At 29.8% G+C, this 16384-nt stretch overlaps 1 long non-coding RNA gene across 1 annotated transcript; it reads left to right on the top strand.

The window, feature by feature from the left end:
- Positions 1 to 10301: 10301 nt before the first annotated feature.
- Positions 10302 to 14195, top strand: LOC132953078 (uncharacterized). Its single transcript, XR_009665548.1, has 3 exons — positions 10302 to 10451; positions 13593 to 13885; positions 13982 to 14195. It is a non-coding gene; the product is annotated as an uncharacterized LOC132953078 (long non-coding RNA).
- Positions 14196 to 16384: the final 2189 nt, after the last annotated feature.

Here is a 16384-nt window from a genome sequence, read left to right on the forward strand (position 1 = left end):
GAATACGTATTGACTATTTCTTGACAACATAATAATATATACTTATATAGGCTATAATATATAAACACTTATAGTTGTTCAACTGAAATATTACATACATAAACACCAGTTATAAGTTATAAACAGGTTTTTGAACTTTATGAATTTGCATATTTGTTAGGAAAGTACATATTTAAAATCTGATTCGATACAAACATGTTTCGCTATCACTATAGGTTTTAATCCCAAAACTTTTTAAAGTACATTTTTGCATATTTTGTACTTTTATAAGATAGTGCATATTTTTGCATAATATTGAGTTATTTTTAAGCAAATAGAGGATAATTTCCATTTTATTTTATGGTGGGTTAACATCAAAAAAACTAATTATTAAAATTATTAAAAGTTGCAAAATTACGAATTAATTAATTTTTATCTTTCGATAAAGTATAATATAATTTATTAATTTATTTTTATTTTTCGATGAAATATAATATAATTTATATTATTTAATAAATATTTTTGTCATCGTCATTGTTGAACCATAATGAGTTAACAATAAACAATTAATTTTAGTTCAGTTAATCAATTATAGTTAATAGTTATATACACTATACTATAATTTATACTAAATAATCTAATGGGTGCATATAATATAGAACCACAACTTCCAGAGGTGTTTTGTGTCTACGTACCCCCTAATTAAAGCGGTTTGATTTTGAATAGACATAGTTTATTATGATAATTTAATCTACTGACATACTGTAACTTGGTAAAATTGTGTTAAAATGTGTTTTTTGCTTCTATCAAACTGTAAAATATTTGCACATAAATAATTTCTGCCAGTATTGCGTATATTATATATCATAAATATGTTACCAAATACTAACAAAGCCCGACCACTATTCACTTGTAAAGTTATAGGTATAATTGCTAGGGAACGGGTTTGAGCGATTGAGCCCCCGCGATGAACATAGTAATAATAAAAAGAGTATAGTAAATTGCGCCCATAGTACCATCTAAGTGACCTCAAGTTCATCGATATGTATCTTATAAACAATAACTACTTATTGTATTATTATTATTTACTCTATATAAGCGGCACTCGACCTTTTTATATCCACGTACCACCTATACAGTTTAATAATTTGCTTGACCAAATAAACCATTTTTTTTCTTATCAAAAATGTATACCTATGAAATTTTATTTTATAACTACAAAGTTATTACAATATGTGCATTTAATACACAAAAAGAAAATTAAAAGAAAATATGTTAATCGTTATTACAATTAAGTATTATCAGGAGTAGGTAATACATGTGTAGTTATAATTTTAGTAGACATTATCAACATTCAACAATTCAAAAATATTCGATATGAAAGTTGAAATACAACTGTTGCAGTCACTATATAATATCATTATATCAATAAGATAATAGTATGATATATTATATACGGCAGTACAAGTATATACTGCCTAATATCTATGCACCTACTATACCATGTTTCAATATTATATTATAATATATAATATATTCCAACTGGGCGAGTAATACATATTAATTGATATTATGTTCATTTTATAAAATAACTTACTTAATGTATAGTTTGCCTCGGACAAAATGTGTGAATACTCTCACGGCACTCTTGAGTAAACATTATTTAAAAAAAAAAATCTTATGGATATTTATGTATTAGTTAATTGTATTAGATAAGTTATACGTGCACCTATAGTCTACACCTATGCAGTTTTAACGCTCAAGTTTATCAGGTATTCAGGTGGGTAGTACAAGTAGGTTTAATTTTAGTAGACATTATCGAAAATTCAAAAATGCTCGATTTGAAAGTTAGAATAAGTACTGCAACTGCAGTCGCGATAATATCAATAAGATAATAATATGTTTTATAGTATTATATTCTGTCTATACATATTATGTTTACAATATTATATTATAATAATATATTATGCCAACGGGGTGAGTAATAAAATATATTATGTTTATTTCATACAACAACTGCAGTACAGTTGTTTGCCTTGGACAAAATATGCGAATACTCACACGGCGCTTGAGTAAACATTACATTTTTTTTCGATCCGTACGTCAAAATTCAGAGACGATTTGCTATAGTATTGTATAGCCGATGAATTGGAATGGTATAATAATACGTTTTCGGATACGGTACGTGTCGTTGCGCGTGTTTCCGAATGGTGTCCGGCGGACTCGGATATCTGAACGTTTAGTAAATAGTTATCCCCGAACAGCATTTACATTTTAAAAGGTTTTCGTCGTATTTCCGTATTACCATCTGCAGACGACAATATCGAGATACGCGATAAGCAATATCGGGCGTGGCCATACATACGAATTACCGTTTGAAGTTTCCAACAGTCCGCTCGAACTTAATTATATTATTATGTCCGTCCTGTCCGTGTGAAATTCTTCAAAAGAAAATATAATTTCCGATATACAGTGCACGCGAGCTGTACGAGGCTTTACGAGTGAGTGTACGAACCGTTATAGCGCGTTTATACAGGTACGTCTTTTTCTTTAAAAATTTACTTTGCGTATACGGAATTTCGTTGGTGTAAAAAAAAGTTTACGATTCGATTGAGATATATTATATATGAGAAATGATTTGATAAAAATACGTTCTTCTTTTATAGAATTTTTGTAAAATTTACCGTTTCGATTAGATTACTTGCCTACTCCACGCTTCAACGTTTGTACTTTTTTTGATATCCCACAGCACGGAATTTTGGTTGTCTAGAGAAAAAAAGTTTACGATTCAATTGAGATAATGTGCCGAAAATTCTTTGACAAATTTTTCTTCTTTTATATAATTTGTGTTCAAATTATATATAGGTAGTTCAACCTCTCGCACAAACCGCCATCGATGGGTATAATGGTCCTTTTGTCTCTAATACTGTTAAACTATACGTTTAGAAGTTTTCACTGCCCAAAGACTATCGCTAATAATATTTTCACCTGTCAAATAAAATAATATCTCACTATATCCAAGTTTTATCTGCCATTATATTATCACGTAGCTAACCCTCCGATTTGTCATATGATTCAATTTAAATTTAATAATATATATAACTTCTTTTTTTTTATGTTTATACTAACAGCTTAAAGCGCGTTATATTATCCGTAGGTAGGTAGTTAGAACAAAATTATAGTTCACGGTTTTCTGAAAAATAAATTAAACAGTAATACAAGAACGTTTTATAAATTAACATATATATAATTATGATTTGAAACTTTATAGATATTGATAATTTGATAAGCTATAAAATACCGTCTGATAGCTACCTAACATACCTATGACCTATCTAATATTGCAAAATTATGATGCAAGTGGCGAATAATTCTCCGGACACGTGGAAGAATAAAAACCTAAATAGTAAATACAAAAGTTGTTCAATCATCAATGATGTTTACGCCTAGTACTATTTTAAAAGAATAATAACGTTTGACTAAAATCTCATACATTTCAGTTAAACTTGTTTGTATTTAATATTTATTATGATTTTATCGTCACTTTTTCTGACAGATCATACGGTTATGTTCTTCTGTAAAGAAACCTATATATAAAGTTTATTATTGCGAGGAAATGCTGATTTGGCGAGAGCTTGTTCCACGAGCAGCAGTAAGATTTTGGAAAGGGCCGAATATTATTCCTGAAAATTACTTAAAGCCCGCATGGCATGGATAAATTAAAAATTGCACATAGATCGAAGGAGTATTTTTTTCTCCCGGGACCCGGGTGTAAAGATTCCTGGTTCCTGTTACATTTTGAATGATAATAATTATAAGTTATTAAATTTTAAAAAATATTATTTTTTCGTAAAAGTGTAGAATGTTGGATTTTAGATTTTAGAATTTAAAATTCTGTTTTAGTGTGGGCCGCACAAAATTTGTTAGCACGCGGGGGGACCGCTACACAGTGGCGTTTTCAGCTTTTTTGATGGGGGATGGATATCCGGATATTAATTAAATGTTGTCTATTCTCAGACCACGTTATATAACTGTAAATATTATACTATTATTGCTTTATCGTATTAAGTTTTATATGCAGAAAAAAGCTAAAGGGAGGATTTTGATAACTTTTCATCCCATCACCACTGTGAGCACGCCACCCGGTACTAACCACCCGAAGCGCGACCGCTTCGTCGATAATTCGTAGGTATTTCGTATTATTAATATTCGACTGTACCGTGTGCTTGAACTTCGAGTGACGCGAACAGTATTGTTAATATTTACTATTTAGTATGTTATTTTATATGCATTATTATTTTATGGCTTTAATAGAAACTGAATGTATCAGTAAATTGTATGTTAACCCTTTTTTAATGATTATAACGGGTAGAAATATGTAATACTAAAATATACGATGAATTAGCATGTCTGCATGCCCATGATTTGGAGTTCAAAGCCAGTCATCGCTACATAATATTATGTATAGGTACCTACAAACATTTATTCGATCTAAAATTACGTTTTAACGTAATACTATTGTCACTAGGTAATCGTGCACGATTGATAGTAAAAATGTAATAATTTAGAAGACAATGAAACGTTGACTATAATAATATAATTTCAAAATCAATTGAATGCAGTATAATGAAATGTATGTATTAGCAATAATAATAGACAATACACAATAACTTCAATATTATTGTAAAATCAATTATTTCAAACATTTTGTGGATGGGTCATGCGCATCCCATCATGTGTAATCTCGTATACACAATAGTCGTTAATAAACTAATTATCAACAAAGTCGGACAAACAAATATTTTTGGTATGCGAAAAGCACATTTTACGTAAAATCTATGGCCCCAAAAGAAACGAAGAAGAGAAAACGTCATATCAACGAAGAACAAATACAGAACTGAAAGCAATGTTCAATGAACCAGATAATATATAACAGGATTAAATCAAAAGCAAAATATGGTAGATAAGGTGGATCGGATATATATCTAGAGAATGGAGGGCCAATTAATACGTGAGATCACGGTGTGGATACCAAACAAAATAAGACCACGAGGACGGCCAAGTCAAAGGTGGAATGATCGAGTCTGATGGGAAAAACTTAAGCTCCTAAGAATGAGAGCTGTAAAACAACTAAATAAAGACAGGAAAGGACTGGGAAATAATAATAATAAAAAAAAAAAAAATAATAATAATAATAATATAATGATAAAATAAATATAATTGACAACCTCGACGAATAAGGATGCCCGCCGTAATTACGTTTTGAAGATAATATTTGTACGATTTTAAACGGATTTTTTCCGGTCCGTGCACGACTGCATATACGCGTGTATTATATATATTATACGCATGTCTCAGATTATAAAAAATATAATACGTTACAATATAATTACCAAGTGATGTTTTTGACTTCTAGATACTTACGACTAAACGACAAATTATGATCGAATTTGAAACCACACGACGTAATCATACAACTTAATAGTAATTTATGATCGAACGGAAAATTTTATGTTTTGGAAGCCCACTGATAACTATGCAACCGATCAGACTAAACGCGAGCCTACGAACTTCTTGTTACTAAAAACCCTCATTTGGAAAAATTATTGTTTATTTATAATACATTTTTTAGGTTTTTAATTTTATTTTTCTCAAAAATGACTAAAAAAACTCTAGTTAAGCCAAGAGTCGTTTTCAAAACGTGAATACTGCCACCAAAGTAACGATAAAAAATAGCTTCCACATTTCGAGTTAAACGTCTCTGACACGACGTCGACCTAACAGAATTCGGCTTGTTTGATAAACCCTACGGTTTGTGTGGAATCAAAAACTCAAAAACTTCTCCAGTGACGTTTATTTATTTCGATAAAACTCGAATCGGTTCACGACGGAATTGATTAATTTTATTTCAAGAATACCAAGCGTGGTGTTTTTATGACGTTTTTCTCTTAGAACTATTTTCATAATTTGATTTATTATTCTTTTCACACTGTGCACATGTTCGAGTCTCGTTCAATAATGGGGGAGTTTTTCAAATTTTTTATAACCTTATTTTTCGCACCATTGTTGTATGGCTTTATGTCCGAAAATTATTTTTGTTTGTGTTGATATGGTCTGTCGACGTCTGGGTTTGAACCCTGCAGTAAAGATATTCCGGGACTCTCTAAAATGTTCAATTATAATTATTTTAAAAACACAATTTTCAGTAAGAAAGAGAAAACGTAATTATTTGTTGTTAGTGTTTCATTCTAAGCAGTTAAAATAATATAAAAACTATTTTATATTTTATTTGTTCGTGATGACATTAAAAATAATGGCATTGTTTTTATTAGCACTTGAGAGTAAAATTTTCACACTGTAAATTTGAAGCGAAGCGAAGACTATATACATTGGTTTTAAAATAACATGATGATTTTTGTGTAAATTGATATAAAAGTTTTATAGTACTTTCGTAGATAAAAAAATTGATATAATAATTGGAACTTTGAAGTGGTGCTTATATTATGAATTATGATCACTGAAAAACTACGAAAATCTGTAAGTAAAAAGTCAGAACTTGTTATCAATTATATCACATTATTATAATTTATTCTATTTGGTCATATAAAATAAAATACTGCAAAGTACCTACCTATAAATGCTTTAATGTATTATGCAAAATAGGTACTATTGTTTTCGAGATTTTTTAATTGCCATATAAAATTTATATTTATTTTTTCTATTTTTGATTAATTAAGACCTAAATTAAAAAATTAAAATGTAAGTTTATAGCAAAACTAATTAAGTCTTTTTATTAATTGATTATACCTTATATTATCTGAATAATGAACATGTATAATACATTTTCTTATGAATTAGCTATAAAATATGTAAGCTTTGATTTATTTAATACTAAAGATTTATATCCATCAAAACTTTGGTTTTCCGTCAGCTAATGTTCATTATATTAACTATTACTATTATTTAATTTAACCGTTATATGTATTTTTTTGTTTTAAATATTATCTATTGTATTGCTATAATTTAAAGATAAGATTGTATTACTCTGCTGTACTTAAGCCCTTACGGGCATTTATTCAAATAAATTGAAATAATAGGTATTTATTCTTATATTTTAACAAAAATAATATATGAGGTATACCTAATGTCTTAAAGTAGATATTTATGGACTCTGTTAAAACTGTAATATAATTTAAAATTCAGACTAATTTTTATATAAAATTATAATTATTATAAAAATTTAACAGACTTTATTTTTAATAATTACAATTAAATAATTATTATAATATGTAGAGAAACGGCACTTAAAGAGCTTAAACTGAAAAGTAACTATTCTATTGGAGTAGTTTTATGAAAAAAGGAGAATTTAGAAGTCAAGACTTAAAATCTCTACCAGATATTATTTAAATTTTGTTTTATCTTTAGAATCCAAACATTGTCAGTAAGCACAATATTTTAGTTTAATCTGCTTATATGTAGTTAATACACACAACATATTTTATTCATCGCTAAAATAGTTTGTCAAAGAATATTGTTTTCTGGATAAACTTTATTAAAATACAATGAAATAATATCAACAATATAGCTCTAATAAAACATCCGCTTAAAATGTTTACCGGGCGAACGGTGTTCATATTTCGTATATTTTTTATTGTTGTGGTTTTAGTATTTTTTTCAACTCAGATCTCTTTTGAATTAGTAGTATAGGTATTAAATAAGAAAAAGTAAAAACAATTTAGACATTTTAAATATTAATAGAACTGTAGTAATCTGGTTGATTATTCGATTACTGGTTGCAGGTAGCTAGACCGTGTTGTTTAGAATATCTCAGATGTTGATGATAAAATATAAGACAGTTGAATATTGTATGGTGAATATTTTTATTAAGTTTCTTCAATGAAATCTTCCAAGACCAATTGACCAATTGTTACACAATCTAACGTGAAGATGCTTGCTGGTGGAATGAGAGTACACGTCTGATTACAGGCCATTTCGGGGTCCCTCTTATAGTTCTATCCCCGCTCCCCTGTCTATCGACTTGGTATCCTGTTGTTCCCGAATGTGGCTATCGACTCCGGATGTGGCCTATCTCCCTTGACCGCACTCGCGAATTTCCTTAATCTATTCTGAGTATTTTCGATATTACATATATTAATATTTTTAGTTTATTATTTGTAATTTAACGTTATATATACGTTATGTCTTGTACATCCGTCAATACTATGGTAATATTGCGTTCGTCTAATCTATGCGATTTCTAGAAATCGCGTCGGTTTGTTGTTGCGGTTTAATAACCTTCAGTTTTTGTCACTTGCCGATCATGATTTAATAAATGAATAATAATTTAACTATTTATGTTTTATTATTATTACGTATTTAATTATTATCTGTTATTCATTTATAATTAATATAACATATTATATTAGATAAAATATATTTTAGATTGACTTTAATGTTACGTAGTAACTTTGGTTACTACAGAACATTACATCGTATTTGCGCGTAATACGCGTCGTGGTATATATTAAATAATTTCTGTTAATTATTAACTACGTATAAATAAATAATAACAAAAAAAAATATAATAATAATAATTTTAATTTGACTTTCAACTATCATTTGACGATTAAACACATTTTGACCGAATGCAGGAAGTATGAACTACGACGTCAGAAGTATAAGCTAACAAACCATTTATCAGAAAATGTAAGTTCCGATACCGCCCAATGTATCTACTCAAATTCCTTAAAGAGACTGAACCAAGTACATATACAAATTTAGAATTGTATTTATATATCTATGTGTTTATTGTGTTTTTTTCACTCTTTATTTTTACATTGTTTCTCTAAGTTATAACATTGTAAAACGATTCCTTACCCATAACCGTAATAATTAAACAAAGATTCTTGTAATCAATGTCCCAAATGGCCGAGACAGTTATTATTGGTAACATCTCTTTGAGTCATATTATAACGAGGCGATGATAACTTTGATTGAAGCGGAACAAGAGTTGGGGGTCCTAATTGAGTGACGACGGGAGTGCGATTCCGATAGGACAGCATTTTCTTTGTACGGCACGGCGTAGTTAGGATTCATACGGAATTGTGTGAAAATATATTTTAGATATCGACACGGACCCCGCAAGCAGTGCACATCTGAGTGTCTATAATAATTGTAATGATCACAATAGTAATAAAAATCATACAATCCCCGTCTCATCAAATCGAATGACAAAGCATATTATTATTATTCCCGATTGACATGGTATCACCGTTTAAATTATATGCGAGTATACCTAATGTCAATGACGTGTAATAACGGCGAACGTAAAATGGCAGTTTCATAGGCGCAAATTGACTAAATTTTTTGGGGGGACTCAAGCCCCTTTTTCCATAGCCATATTGCTTGGTACTACAGAATATAAAATTAGTACTAATTGCTAGATTTTGAACTGGGGGGACTTGATCGACATTTTGGGGGACTAAGTCTCCCCAAGCCCCCCCCCCAATTTGCGCCAATGGACAGTTTAGATTATACGTATATCACACGTAACGAAATGAAAGAACCTCTGCTGTGGCTCGTCACACTTCGTGTGTAATACGCGTGGGCACGGCATGTATTGCATATACATACATATACGCGTCTATAATATAATATTATATGTGACAACAACGTGGACGTATTTCTTGTAATTTCCAACGTCGGAGAAAATATTATTTTCTCACGAAGGAAATCGCGCTCCCCCGGGGATATTATACATTATCCGTGTGTATAAGATAAATAACGGTTCTGAAATAATTTTGAAAAATTGCGGTTCAGCAAGCTGCCGGAGGGTGTGTGTACGGGTTTCGAAATAACGATATAACGCGATGTGCGTGCCGTAGGTATACGACGGGACTTAACTGCGGTTACCGCATCGACGCCCGGTGAACACCACAATAGGAGCTGCTTCGGGGATGGTGGGAGGGGAGACTGTTTAAGGTATTACTCTGCCGGCGTACAATGGAAAAATGATTGGGTTTTATCGCCGTCTGACGTGGACCGTCTGCCGTGGCTATTATACCGTTTCGTCGGATTCGTGCGACCTTTGGTACCATAGTATACCTACGTATCTAGTGGTCACAGACAAATCCTGTCTATACGTTATTGTTATAACATTACCAATCGTTATAATGACACCAAGGCGGCGGTAACAACAACAAGCATCAATATCTTTGTATAGTAAAATCTTTTTTTCCTTCTAAAATCTGGCCAAGACGATAAAAATTATTTATTTTACAGTACCTAGGTACAATTTACTTTTAAAACTAGTATTATATTATCTCACTAGATGGTTGTTGTTATTTATGTATATAATATATGTATAGTTTCTAAATAAAAATATTATATTTATTCCAGCTGTCCCATCCGGCGTTGACAGTGTCAAAGATTTTTTTTTTTATGAATACATGTGTTATAATATGTATTAGTAGGTATGTCATATTTTTACTAATTTTAATAGTAATATAGGTAATATAATATAAGATATAACCAATGGCTAACCTGATAAATATTTAAAATAAATATTTATTTTTTTCGTGAGCCAAAAACTAAATTAATGTATGGGGTACCCTTCAGTTATCTCTAGGGGTTCAAAATACGTTACAAACACCCACTAAGTCTCAACGATTCTATTGATATAACTTAAATTGAAAACGGTCTTGTAGTTTTTCAGTCTCTAGCAAACAAACAGATGGACAGATAGACAAACATATATTTTTGTTTATAAATATAATATTTATAGAAGACAATAGCTGGTAGCGCTTACAATTTATAATGCATGTTTGAGAATTCATATACCTAACATAATATTATTGTGGACTGCAGGGGCCAATTAATACCTATTGCACCATACGTATTATTGTATTTATGTAGTGACGACTTTATGGTATAACAACATTAGGTACATCAAAGTGTTTAAATAATTTTAATCCTTCATCAGCGCAGGTTATAATATAATTATTACGGTACGAACATTTTATTATTATGCTGTTACATTGATTATTGAGCATTTTATACCTACTAAATTATATAAATAATATTATCAATGATTTATTAAAACCACTTCGAGTTCGCAGAAAAATTTCCAATTTCGTTAATGTAATTTAGACACAATTTTTATTCGATTCCGCGGGATTAAATTTTCCAGTTAAATTTATCAAACTGGGTAGGTACACTATACTGCGTTTACGTCGATCGATCGTTGTTTTGTTTCCATACACTATTCTCTTTTATCTAGTACATAGAATAATTAGTTTTGGTTCAAAGATGTGTAAATAACAATTTAGACTACTACAGTTAATCATATAATATATATTATATGAGTTTAATATGACCTACGCTATATTATATTAAATCGTTATAAATTATAATAATATTATGTTTAAAATGTTTGCAATGGATTGTTATTTGTTGTTCTATAATATAATTGAAATATGTTATGTATGAAATCTAGTTGAAATAACATAGTTTGAGTTAACATATTTAACGTATGTATTTAATTAATAGGTAATAATATTAATTTAACAACGTTGGACACAATAACCAATTGCATTGTTTTTTGTACTATATACTATCCTTTACCATACTAGACGAGAATAACAACAATTTACAGTTGTGAATTAATATCAAACGTTGTTATTATTCACTATTATAATACTGTAAATACCCATTATTAATAATTCACCATTTCATATTAAACTACTTAGTTTATATACCTATGATAGAATATTGTCTATATAAATAAAAACTTGAAATTGTATCCAACCGTAGTTAACTTTAAAATGGATTTAGGATAATAAATTGGTCTACTCGAAAATAAACGCCGTATGTGACAATTAGCCCCCTTCATAATTTAGGTCCATTTCAATGGCCCCCCCACTTTCGAAATTTGAACTTCTGACCACTCCAAACGTTTGTGCATCGTTTGTGCAGAAATGTGCACCAAGTCCAATCGGCAATCGTTTGTGCACAAAAACTGAAAGTTCTATCCCTAAAACAAAATGAAACGGTATTGAAACGGTAGCCCCCCCACATTGAATATTTGGATTTTTGAATGTGCCAAACGTTTGTGCATCATTTGTGCAGAAATGTGCACCAGGTCCCGACGTTTGTGCACAAAAAATCCCAGTGCTATCCAAAAAATAAAATGGGGGGGGGGGCATTGAAACGAGACACCCTCTTGAAATTTTAAATATTTGTCATATTAATAAATGTTGTTTACGTACCTAATAGGTTTAATAGAATTGTACTATTGTCATGTAAACGTATGACTAATAAAATCTCCAAATATTTTTAATTTATCAAGAAAGCATTATCTTGTTCTAATGTTTTTGATTTCAAAATTGTATGAACAGTGGTGTATTGGTAAATATATTTATGGGTATACGCACCAATAAAATATGTATGTAACCTAAACGATTAAATTATATCATCGTATATATTATATAACGTTATTGCAGTTCAATTAGTACATAGTTTTTAACATTATTTTATTAATTTTTGTATAATGTAACAATAGAAAATAAAACAAAATCAACTCGAATGTCAAAAAAATTAAAATTATAATAACATTATTATTATAGGTACAATCTATAGAATTTTCCACAAAGATTTTTTGAATTCAATATTGGGTTTACTAAATTGAACTTAAAGTCTTAAAATACATTAAACACAACGCATATTGTTATATAACTTATATTCAATACCTACTTCAATTGATAAATAATTCATTAATACATAAATTCATTAATACGAATAACGTTTTTTTCCTATATGAAATATTAAATAAATTTTAAATCTTATTTGGTTTTCTGATTATTTTGGAAGCGTATACCCGTAAAATAAGATTTTACATTGGGTATACGCCGAAAATCGAAAATCTTCTGATGGGTATACGGCGTATACCCGCGTACCCGTACCAATACACCACTGTGTATGAATAAATACAGTTTTTTTCTTTATGCATTTCTTTACTTTATATTTTATATTATATTTTGCTGATGAAAATGTGTTTATGGACAGGTACCTCAACTCGACGTTGCTGTATGTCCGGTCCAATAATATAAGTTATAAGTCATTGTGTATATTTTAATACAATAAAAGCATAGTGAAAAAATAACTAATAGACTAACCTATAGTACCTACTTAATTAATTTAATATACCTAACCGTACCTATATACATATAAAAATATTATAATAATATATTATTTATGTTTGAATTCATTAGAACAATGGCGTATCAGACGTCGCTCCCAAACCGGCCGACATCCATCTGCATAACACTGTGAGTTGAAAACGTCTATATTTAAAAATTGTTTATTTATCTAATAAATTAATTTTCTTTAGCATTCCGCAAGAATGAGCGGCGGTATAGTTTGAAAACTTACCAAAGTTATCTGGTGGATGTCGATACGTTGGTGAGCAGCCGTCGCACATAGGTCTGATGTACCTATGGAAAGTTATTATTGGATCGGTCATAATATTACGTTGAGAAGTTATCTGTCCATAAACTTATTTTCAGATTTGTAGGCCAATTCCGTTGCCATTTTAATCATTCTTTGTTTTTATTAAGGTTGAGGTGTAACAGCATTTTAGGGGCTATTGTAATTCCCATTTCCAGGACTTTATCATACATACAGCCGACAGCCCGATGACCTACATTTTTGTGTATTCTGGTCTACCTTATGATGGCCGCGAAGTAACGATCACGTCACCGTTTATCAGATTGCCCAGTTTGAAAGAGTCTCCAACAATGTCATCGGATAGGTACGCCATAAACCGTGGCATAGCGCTGGGCCAGCATCATTTTGTCCGGATCAATATCTACAAAAATGACGTCCCAATTATTAGAAGCTAATAATATAGGTACTTAATATTTATTGTAATATAATATAATATTAAACTCATTATACCCAGTTATTACGATTAAGTAGAAATAATATTTTTCAAATAATATTACAGTGTCTTTGTCGAATAGTCTGTACGTATCAGCTGTATGAAGTTTCCGCTGTGCCACAAAACGGGTCGACGCCGGTCGCTGAACATGGGAAGTCCTCAAGTCCACCCAGCATCGTATTGATGATCAACAATACATCTTACATCTTACATCTTACATCTATCATTGCAATCTTATAATTATTCACCTGAATGCTTGTAATCCTGAATGTACAGTTAATTTATTACTACCCATCTACAAAGTCAACACTGTATTAATAAAAGTATTTATTGTTAAGATAAAATTGAGTTCTATATTATTTGTAGGTACTTAAAAATTATTTGGGTACAAAGGAAACATATTTTAATCATACAAAATTAGATAAACTAAAATACAAAAATAATAAGTAAATAGGTACGTCGTGTTAAAAATAGTTTTTAATTAATATAGGTAGGACAGGTACCTATAATGTAGGTAGGTACTTATCCAAAACTCGTTTATCAGGAATTAAATAAAAAGGGAGGTCAATTAAAAAAAGGTGGGTAAGTGGATGTCGCTCTGCTGTACAGTAGGTTACAAATGGGTCACTGTAATGGATGGTGTTAAATTTGAATTCAATGATATAATATCATTGTATAAGAAAAACGATCCTGAGCGAAAACGGTCCGTCAGCCTATGATATTACCAAGTATATTTGATGATATTATAGTGAATAAAGTAATTTATATATAACCTATTTACGTGGAACCTTGTTTTCAATTGTTAATCCTTAGCTACAAAAGTTGAACATTTTATAAATTTTTAACTACTATGAGCTCAAAAAGAGTCAAAATATTTTCAAAATTGTATGGTGTATAGAAAATGCTAATATAAACATTCAGTGAAATTTTCAAGTATCTACAGTCATACGTTTTTTAATTACAACAAAATAAGAAAATCGTTACATGAGAAATCGAGTGAATATCAAATGTTGTAAAAATATGAATTTCAAACGTTCATAAAAATTTAATTTGACTTTCTTGTAGACATTTTTGATAAAGGTAGACAAACTTATGAGTAATCTTATATTACATTTTAAAATCTTAGATTTAAAAAGAAAATTTTTTATGAATTCTCAACTCAAAATAATTTGCTAATTTTCGTGATTTTTCAGTATTTTGTCAAAATTTGAACTTTAAATGCTTATAAATAAAAACTGTGACTAAGGATTTTTAATTTTTTTCATCTGCCTTTGAAAAAATAACTTAGGAGCCTTCTATTACATTTTCAAGCTTTTTTACTCAACAGATAAAATTTTATTGATATTTATAGAAAAAAAAAACTAAAAAAATTGAAAACTGACAATGTCCGTAAACAGCTCAAAATAAGTCAAAATATTTGGAAAATATTATGGTGTATAGAAAATGCTAATATAAGAATTCAGTCAAAATTTAATGTACCTACGGTCATTTGTTTTAGAGTTGCACCAAAAACCAAAATCGATTTTCTCGAAAACGGACTTTGCGTAAAAAATTCCCGTTTTTTCCTTTGTTTTTCACATCGCTTTTGAAAATTACTGGGAAAATTTTACTTTTGACTCCCCATAGTACCAACTAGATTCACTTTCCTATCAGAAAAGTTACTGTTAAAGAAAATTCTAGCACTTTTACTGTCCTAAAAGGTGATGACAGACACAAAAAAAAAATAAAAAAAAAACACACATCATTGTAAAATCAATACATTCATCGCTTCCCTCAGAATCTAAAAAAAAAAATTGGAAGTGACTCTGCTGAACAGTAGGTTACAAGTGGGTGACTGTTATGGATAGTGTTAAATTTGAATTCAATGATATAATATCATAGTATACGAAAAACGATTTTAAGTGGAGACGATTTGTCAGCCTAGGATATTGTATACTATATTTATATTGATATTATTAAATATTATTAATACCGTAGCCGTTTAAGTTGAATTATTATTATTTGTATATGATAATATATTTTAGACGTTTCAATTACCCACGAATAATATTTTTAAAATAGGCATATGTATATATTACAAGTAACAACGAATTAAGAACGATATTGCAAAAAATAATTGCCGGTAATCATTAGTTTTTAACTGAAAACGACAGGGAAGTCTGAACTTGGCGGTCAGTCTTATTCTTAAGTTATATGTATTATAACTAATTGAAATTTTTGGTATTTTCATATGTACCCGGTGTACCACACTGCGCTTGCTCGAACAATTAAAATCAAAAACATCCCTCGACTTGTTACGACACCGGACCATGGGTGGGTGTCAGAATTATTTTTGCATCATCAATTTTAAAACCTTGAATTACCTAGATTAAAAAAAAAATTAATTTGTAATACTTAAGCTCGGTAAACTTTAAGTGTTGTACGGGCGTAGACAAGTACCTACATAGGTAACTTATAATAATTCATATT

Source organism: Metopolophium dirhodum, chromosome 9 (genome assembly GCF_019925205.1).
Source record: "Metopolophium dirhodum isolate CAU chromosome 9, ASM1992520v1, whole genome shotgun sequence".
NCBI lineage: Eukaryota > Metazoa > Arthropoda > Insecta > Hemiptera > Aphididae > Metopolophium > Metopolophium dirhodum.